Raw genomic sequence first — 10,083 nt, forward strand, 5'->3', positions numbered from 1 at the left:
GCAATAGGATCGCGAGATGAACAAGGATGGCAGCGGTGGCAGGGCAATTGATACAAGGCGGCTTGCGACCTATGTAGGGTTGGCGTGGCGGAAAGTAACACAAGGCGGCTCGCGGTGGAAAATCGAGTAATGTGGTGGCTCGACTTGTTGGTGGGGATGGTGGCGATGGGATAGCGGCGTGATCAAAACAGCACGGAGCGTTGACTAAAAACCAAGAACACGACTCTAAAACCAGCAACAAGACTCGACCACGGACACAAACTCAACAACGCGCAACTGAAAACAAAAATTGCAAAGGCACAAAGGGTTCTAGGGCAGCGGAAATTGACAGAATTTTTTTGGCTTTTTCTGGACTCTAGGTAATGAAAAACAGACTAATCTAAAGGGGAAGACGAAATTACCTAACGGGCAACCTGAAAATCTGATACCAGTTGATGAGCAATGTTGGCCTGATCTTCCCATATGTAGCGATAAGTCGGTGGGTGGAGAACTCGACGTTAATGATCCAAAGGCTTCGACCTGAACAGATCGACTCCCTTGCAATCACTACACCACAGCTCTGATGGTTATCAACCGTGTCGTGCGGTTGACCTCGCCAAGAAGGCTCAATCCCTGCAAGCGTACCGAGAACACAAGCAAGAACGTAGAAGATGCAATCTGAAATATTGCGAATTGAATTCAAGCACTCGAAGTCGGGGTTCCACAAACACTTGCGGCGGCCTAGTCGGTCCGGAACAAGAGCGAAAATCTCACAACTGTGTGTAGATCAATATCTAAGCAAAACCCAACCCTAATTAGGGTGGCGGCTACTGTATATAAAAGACTAGGGTCGGCCAAGGACCCCTGGACGCGTCCCTAATGGACTCCAACACGATACACGGCCCAACGGCCCAAAAGATGGTGGCGCAGCACCCTGACAGATTCTGGATGTCCACTTGTTTCGACGATTCCTGTTGACTCAGAAAGAATTTGGACATAGGACCAGTCCCGTTGGAAAGCTTATCTCCTTAGCTTTTCAACCATGTGTAGAACGTCAAAAACGGAGTCCGTATGCGTCCTGGGCGACGATTTTAGTGCAGGCTGGTCCTGGACTCCGAAACGGACTCGAACTTGATTGGACCTCCACCTTGGCTTGGGCGCCCTTGCTGTTCTTCTCCTGTGTTCCTAAGTAACAATATATCACAATTATTCAGTAGCATCCCATCCTCATCAAAATATAAAGGAACACTAAGGAACGAGCTCACCTCATGATTTAGTTGACGTGCACGAGCTCGTGTCAATGGACCTATTGTTGGAGGAATACTTGGTGTGTGTGTGTATCCGAAAGAGTGATGTCCTCATCACCCCCCCCCCTCCCAGATTGACAAGGGTGCCATCAACGTGTGCCAAGCCTTCTCTCCAAATCTACGAAGGGTGAACTGGCTGGCTCGGTTCCAGCCCGAGTCGATCAAGAAGTACAATGGGACCACCAATCCCATTGAGTTCATCTAGATTTACACTACAGCCATCTGAGCAGTTGGCGGGGACGAAAAGGTTATGGCTAACTACCTCCCCATAGCCCTTGAAGGGTCGGCTAGGACTTGGCTGACCAATCTACCACCGAGGATAATCTACTCATGCGAGTAGCTCTGCGACTTGTTTTGAGCTAACTTCCAATGTACTTACATTCATCTCGGCAAGAAAAATGACATTTTCTTTGTCTTGCAAACGGATAAGGAAACCTTACGCGAGTTCGTCCGCTGCTTCAACAACACCTGAAACACCATCGCGAAGATAAATGACTATGATGTCATCCAAGCGTTTACCCAAGGGGTCAAGAATCGATGATGCATTGAGGACATCACGAAGAAGGAGCCCGAGACGATCAAGGAACTCATTAAGATCATTGATAGGGTAGCAAACGCCGAAGAGACCCTCATGTTCATTAAGGAAAGGGACTAGAGCATCAAGCGACCCCAGCCCAGACTAGATGATGACCCGACAACGCACAAGTGCAAGAAGATCTCCAAATGAGGTAAGAGCAAGAAAACTAAAACTGTCAAAGTTTTGGCAGATCTTCCAGATATGCATCCCAACAAGCGTCCCGGTTCGTCCTAGGGCAAGGGCTACAAGCCAGGCACAAGCGAACGCTCTGGCAAGCCCTAGTGCGACTTCCACCAGATCGACAGCCAAGCCTCTAGCAATGCTACATCTGGCAGAAGCTGGTCAAGGCTAAGGTCAACAGGGTCATGGGGAAGAAGACTTAGATCGCAACCACGAGCAGGGAGACGCTAGCTCCAGCAACAACAACAATTTGGACCCAATGTCCTATCAGTCAGGGGAGAGAACTGTTGACCACATGTTTGGTGGCTCTGCGTCCGACGAGTCCAAACGATAGTACAAGAAGGTGGTCCAAGAAATCTTAGCAACTGTCCCAAAGAGTCGCCAAGCCGTCAAGTGGTCGAATTTTAAATTCTCTTTCGGTCAAGATGACTGCCTAGAAAATTTTGCACGGCCCAACCACTTCCTGATAGTAGTTGAGCCTACGATCAACAACTACAAGGTCTCCCAAGTGTTTATCGATGGAGGAAGTTCTCTGAACATCCTCTTCTAAGGTGCACTCGATGTGATATAGACCTCCTGATCTGCCATCAAGACAATTACTTAAGCCTTCCACGGCATAATACCCGGATCTACGGCCACGCCTATCGACCAGATATCGCTTCCTGTAGCCTTTGGGAAGCAAGATAACTTCCGAACAAAGAAGATTATATTCGATGTGGTTGATTTTGAGATAGCGTACAACGCCATCTTAGGACAACCAACACTTGCAAAGTTCGTCGTTACCATGCACTAAGCCTACCAGTGCGTGAAGATCCCATGACCTGTAGCAGCCCAAACACAAAACACAAAGGAAATAAAAGTTTTTATACAGAAAATAAAAAGTAAAAACTAAATAAACCCTAAGTGTGTATAGTCATATATGTATACATACATGCATATGTGTATACATTTATGGGAATATATATAGAGGAAAGGGGTATTTTCCTTATATAAGAATATATAATGATATATATATTTATAACTAAAAGTTTGCTTGTGATTGCTTGATTGTTTATGTGATCTATATGTATATATATAAGAGTATATACTGTATATGCATAAATATATACAAATATATACAATAGAATACCTAGAGGACGCGTTTAAACGAAGGAGTCCGAGGTTGAGCTGCCGCCGAATCCATTTGAAATTGATTCGAATCGATATCCTCCCACCTACCTTCCCAGGCTATATAAACCGAGCCATATGTTCCCGGAAGCATGCCAGAGCTTTCCTCTCACCTCTCGCCGCAAAATACCCATAGGAAGACCCTCTCCACCGAGCTCAGAGAACCGCCACCGCAGCTCACCGACGCCAAGACACCCTAGAGCTCACTGACGCCAACGTGTGCCTAAAATGAGTTTGGCCGAGTGCCCTCTTTGAGTTCCACCACTCGCCGGAGAAAATGGGCCATGGCAGTGTGATTCCAGCGGGTCATCGACCAAGCGCCGCCGCGCCACCTCGTCGCCGTCGCCAACCCGAGCAGGAGCCAAGGTAGGTGAGCTGCCCATCGCCCGACTCTGCCTGTTCTTGCTAATTTTCATATTCCATTTGGATGCAAGGTCCAATGAGTTACTTGGACCTTACATGTTTTTGTCTGGTATAGTTGGCTAGGACATTACATTGCTCAAGTCGCCGGCCTACGGAACAGTAATATAAATATATAATAAGCCTACGGAACAGTAATATAAATATATAATAGTGCATCGGCAAAGGGGAAGAGGCCCATACTGTTTTTTCCTGGATAGAAACAATTGACAGATCCCTTTCAAAAAAAAAAAAACAATCGACACATCAATGTTTTTATTTGGGTATGCAGAAATGGGGCCCAAACCCTTGATATGGTCTATAATTCATTCTCTTCTTTTCTTTCCCCTGAAAGGAAAGTTATAATTCATTCACTCCGTTGTATGTTAAACTTATTCCAAAACAATGTATTAGTTTGCATATGAATCAATAATATGCAAATATTCTGCTATTCCTCATATTTGCATGTGAACAAGTAATTTCATTCAAGCGTCTTGATTTTCACATTGGCATCACTACTGTTTTATACTTTTAAGTTGTATTTTTTAGAATGAATTTGGTCATTTGGTCTGTGGTTACTTACTATTTTTCAAAATTTTAACTGTACGTATCATCCATTTTAGGGTTGAGCATCACCGAGAGTGGAAGAAATCATGCCTCTCATTTCAATTCAAATGATGCTGAGCAGCGAGAAGAAAATGTAATTTCGAAAGTAGTGATTTTATCATAAGTTTGTGGAACTATTAGAATGCACAATACATGGCTCCTAATTGCAAATTCGTACACTGGTTAGCTTTATTCTTTCTACAGTACTGATCTCTGAACAGAGAAAATATATGTCCCATTCTTCTTTATATGGCATTTTCATTATTTTGATGCCTCACCCCACTCAAGGAAACATAAGAGTTAAAAAGACTCTTTGCATATCTGGTACATGCCCTCTTTTTATATATGCTTTTTCACCTAACATTCTTTGTTTCTTAATTGCAGCTTTTGATCAGGAGAATCAATTAAAAAGATTAAAACTTCATGAGATATATGTTTGATTCCTACTTGAGTCATTAATGTGACCAAATGTAGATGTCCACTCAGTCAAAAAGATAAAGGTAAGATATAAAAAAGTCACACACTTAGCCAATATTCTGGATTGCACTTTCTCTACTATTATAGTTAAGCATGTAAACAAAACACTACGGGACTTTATCAGGTTGAAAAAGATGTCTCATGATGTGGAAATATATTTGGTTCAAGTAATCATTCTAGATAGCAGCACCTTTTTGGTTCCACGGGCTATAATTTTAGTTTGTAAAGCAGTGAAAAAGCCTGCAATAGAATATCGCTATGATATATGTCATCTTTGGAGTGATATGATATCATAATAGTAGAATATGCATTTAAAACAATAGAATACCATTGTACTAGTACAACTTATGCAAGTAGTGGCACACTCATATGGGTCAGCGAGGAGGAGACAGGGGTTGATGCCAAAGGCCTTGTTGATCTACTACACAATGATTTGCAACTTGGCGATGGGCCTGCCATTGTGGATGAGCACACACTACTATAAAATACACCTATCACTATCAGTTCATAATTGGCATTACACTACCGGTTGTTGAACCTGCACTGTGAACTCAGCACTGCATGCTTACTAAAAAACCCCTATCAGTTCCGGTTTATAATTGACATTACATTGTCGGTTTTTGAGCTGGCACTGCGAACTCAGTAGTGATAGTCACTAACTATCACCGCTGGTTCAAAAACCAATAGTGATATCCTTTATCACTGCCAGTTTATAACACTAATTGGTAGTTATAGTCAGTGCATGAACTGAGTTTTTCGAGGCAAAAAAACCCCATGGAGACTACCCTCCTATGCTATGTACGCGACCGCCCAATGAAATTGTTTCTAGGGTCTGTGCGGCGGGACCTGGGGTTTTGCGAAGTGAGCAGGGAGGTGCTCTGCCATGGTGACCATATGCGACAATAGGGGGGGCACAATGGAGGTTGTGTGTGCATGACGTTGAAGACACGTGCAATGGCTCGGCTAAAACAGGTATTAATTCCCATCCAAATATCTACTTCAATTCATGAACTAGGGTTTCAGATAAATTGGGGAAAAACTCAGTTCGACTGAATGCTAGGGTTTGATCTTGTATAATGCCTCTTCTACCTTAATCTAGGCTGAATTGGAGTAAACTAATAGCAATTAACAACTAAAATGAAGAACCGGTCAAAAGTTCCTTAAACAAACTAGGGTTCCGGCCATCTGGGGTAAGAACCGAGGGGGTTTCTATCTAATTGCACATGATTCATGAAATTAAATAAAACCTAAGGTTCTTAATAGCAAATATTAGTATTAAAACTCAACTGAGGTATAGGATCATCACTAATCACATGAGTACAACGCTTAACTAATGCAAAATTATGGATTAGAACCTGAATTTGATGAAGCCATCCCCTCGGTCGATGAAGATGCCTATATCATGGTCCTAGGAAGCGCCAAGTAGAGATGACAATTATACCTGATTACTTGTTTACCTGTGGGTAAATACCATAATGAAGTTGAGTATGTTCCATATTTGCTGCCTGCGAGCAAGTTTGTGGACGAAAAACACTACCCAACAGGTATACGAGCACGGGAAAGCCTTACTGTTTACCCATCGATACCTATGGCAGCTGAGCCCAATCCGTAAGTCCCAAGAGTCCAAGATCCCAATTCCACATCAACCTAATCCCTAATTTGCCTAATCCCCAATAGTTCAACGCCGCCACCCCCTACGCCCCTACCTGCCCAGCGCCAACATCAAATCTCCGTCACCCAGCCCCAAATCCCTACTGCCGAGCGCTGCACCAGCACCTCCTCTGCCTGCCTATGTTAGTGCACCCCGAATCCCCGCCGCCGGGTGCCGCATCGCCTTTCGAGTGGGAACAACTCCAGCTTCTAGACCACCAACTTGGGCGGCCCTAATGGGCACACAGCTGCGATGCTCGAATTTGCTCGATCTTTCATGGTACTAAACAATAATACTAAGTCTTCTTTGAAATTTAATCGATCGAAGAACTTGTAATTAGTGTTGTCCTCCTTTTGATATCATAAGTAAGCTTGTGCTGGAGTATCAATAGTAACAGAGACAACCGCAGTAAATAATTGTGATCTCGACAGTGAATTTATGAGTTGCAAGTTACTAGTTCAGTAGCTAACGGAGAGCAGTAGGACAATTGTATTTTCCTGGCGTGATTAGTAATACGTAATTATGATCAAATAGCAGCGCAAAAATCTCTTGACAAGCAACCGCAATATCACAAGTAGTACCAAACTGATAATAAATAAAGTAGTACCAAACTTCTGACGGCAGGTGATACAAGTAAGATAATAGATCAAACCTACTTTGCCACTAGCCGGAACAAATCCTTGTGCAGAATTAAAAGAGTATAAATTTACAAGGGACTTGCAAACCAGACAGAATTGACTTGCAAACCAGACAGAATTGACTTGCAAACAAGACAGAATTGACTTGCAAACCAGAGGGAACAGCATGCCAAGCCCTAAAAATACTTCCACTCGCGGTCACGATGAACCATGATCAGAAGATGGGGGTTCCACAGGAACCGAGCAGCGTACCCAGGAACAATACTTGATCATGCACTTCAAGCACCAACACCAGGATTAGCAGCAAAATCAGTAGATAATAGCAGATGGATCGCCATTATCTGTGTTTGGAGGAACACCCTCGACAAAACAATGTAAAAAACTAATCTCCCCTACAAGAGGCGGTGCCCAGGCTTTTATTTAGCATGCAAGCCATCTAAACCATGACTCGGACTCAAACTCTGACTCATATGTCCACGTATGCACCCTACAGACCCAGCCAGGACTTGTACTAGACCAGCATACCTTATCGGACTAAACAAGATAATAAACCGATCCTGACTCAGCCAAAACAATGAGACGGACTAAAACTACAGCCCACCTATAACACACGCATACAAATATTAAAGTAATGCGTCTAGATTACTAATCACGAGTCTAACTCTCCTAATTAAACTAACTAAGCACAGTCGGGATATAACTCAGTATGCTAGGGTTTGATCCTATATAATGCCTCTTCTTCCATAATCTCGGCTAAATTGGAGCAAACTAATAGCAATTAACAACTAAACATGAAGAACCGATCAAAAGTTCCTTAAGTAGACTAGGGTTCCTGCCATTTGGGGTAAGAACTGAGGGGAATTCTGTCTAATTGTACATGATTCATGTAATTAAATGAAACCTTAGGCTCTTAATACCAAATATTAGTATTAAAACTCAACTTAGGTATATGATCAGCACTAATCACATGAGTACAACACTTAACTAATGCAAAATTATGGATTAGAACCAGAATTTGATGAAGCCATCCCCTCGGTCGATGAAGACGGCTAGATCATGGTCCTAGAAAACCTTAAGTAGGGATGACAATTATATCCGATAACCTATTTACCCGTGGTAAATACCCTAATAGACTCGGGTATGTTCCATATTTGTTGCTCGCGGGTATATTCCTAGGTGAAAAACATTACGCAATGGGTATACGGGCATGAGTAAGCCTTACCCGTTTACCCGTCGATACCTATGACAAGTGGACCCAGTCCGGAAGTCCCAAGAGTCCAAGATTCCATGTCCCCTTCACTCTAATCCCTAATCTGCCAAATCCCCAACAGTTCGACGTCGTCACCCCCTATGCCCCCCACCTGCCCAGCGCCCACCTCAGATCCCCGTCACCCAGCCCCAAATCCCCGCCGCCGGGCGTCGCAATGGTTTTTGAGTGGGAATAACTCCAGCTTCTAGACCACCAACTCAGTTGCCCATGATGGGCACACAGCTGCGATGCCCGAATTTGCTCAATCTTTCACGATACTAAACAACAATACTAAATCTTCTTTGAAATTTAATGGATCAAATAACTTGTAATTAGTGATGTCCTCCCTTTGTTCTCAAATAACTTGTAATTAGTGATGTCCTCCCTTTGTTCTCATAAGTAAGCTTGTGCTGAAGTATCAATAGTAACAGAGACAACAACAGTAAAGAATTGTGATCCCGTGAATTTATGAGTTGCAAGTTACTAGTTCAGTAGCTAACTGAGAGCAGTAGGATAATTGTATTTTCCTAGAGTGATTAGTAATATGTAATTATGATCTAATAGCAGCGCAAAAATCTCTCGACAAGCAGTCACAATATCACAAGCAGTACCAAACTGATTCTCTCGGCTTAGTAGATAAACTAGCAACTTCTAACGGCAGGTGATAGGAGTAAGATAATAGATCAAACCTACCTTGCCATAGCAGGAGCAAATCCTTGTGCAGAATTAAAAGAGTATAAATTCACACAAGAGTTCAGCAGCATATAGCAGAGGGAATTGACTTGCAAACCAGAGGGAACAGCACGCGAAGCCCTAAAAATACTTCCACCAGCGGTCACGATGAACCACGATTAGAAGATGGGGATTCCACAGGAATCAAGTAGCGTACCCAGGAACAATCCCTGATCATGCACTCCAAGCACCAACACCAGGATTAGCAGCAAAATCAGTAGATAATAGCAGATGGATCGCCATTATCTGTGTTTGGAGGAACACCCTCGACAAAACAATGTAAAAAACTAATCTCCCCTACAAGAGGCGGTGCCCAGGCTTTTATTTAGCATGCAAGCCATCTAAACCATGACTCGGACTCAAACTCTGACTCATATGTCCACGTATGCACCCTACAGACCCAGCCAGGACTTGTACTAGACCAGCATACCTTATCGGACTAAACAAGATAATAAACCGATCCTGACTCAGCCAAAACAATGAGACGGACTAAAACTACAGCCCACCTATAACACACGCATACAAATATTAAAGTAATGCGTCTAGATTACTAATCACGAGTCTAACTCTCCTAATTAAACTAACTAAGCACAGTCGGGATATAACTCAGTATGCATGGAGTCAATCTGAATACATACATGGCTTCTGTAAGATCCTAATCTCGGAATTTTCTATGTCTCCTGTATCTGTTTCTGGATAAAATAGTTGATACACATAATATAACAGTTATAGCATCACAATCATACATCATATATAAAAATATTAATGTTACAGAATAAAAAAATCTTCAAACCATATGATATATTACAAACCTGGCATAATGGCCATCAAAAACACACTGGAACAACTACCCAAAGCCACAGGTAGCTAGAGGGCGAATGTGACTACAAAATCTACTCCTCATCGATGCCTTCGTCTCTAGCGAAGTCGGTATCTACTTCCTCATCTGAATGATAGTAAGAGTGAGAACATAAGTTACTCAGCAAATCTTATACTACTTCAAGTTGTTTGATAGATGCATAAAGGATAATTCAAGGATAAGACTTTACGGGTTTAGTTTTAAATATAAAGCAGTTTATGTATATATCTAGTCATATTCTCTACTGTTAACTTTGAAAACA

At 42.7% G+C, this 10,083-nt stretch overlaps 1 long non-coding RNA gene across 2 annotated transcripts; it reads left to right on the forward strand.

Moving 5' to 3' along the window:
- Positions 1–3,293: 3,293 nt before the first annotated feature.
- Positions 3,294–7,645, forward strand: LOC133895833 (uncharacterized). 2 transcript variants are annotated; one of them, XR_009905660.1, is made up of 3 exons: positions 3,294–3,580; positions 4,233–4,309; positions 4,600–7,645. It is a non-coding gene; the product is annotated as an uncharacterized LOC133895833 (long non-coding RNA). The 2 variants fall into 2 exon arrangements; XR_009905659.1 differs by having other exon boundaries at positions 3,295–3,576.
- Positions 7,646–10,083: the final 2,438 nt, after the last annotated feature.

Source organism: Phragmites australis, chromosome 16 (genome assembly GCF_958298935.1).
Source record: "Phragmites australis chromosome 16, lpPhrAust1.1, whole genome shotgun sequence".
Taxonomy (NCBI): domain Eukaryota; kingdom Viridiplantae; phylum Streptophyta; class Magnoliopsida; order Poales; family Poaceae; genus Phragmites; species Phragmites australis.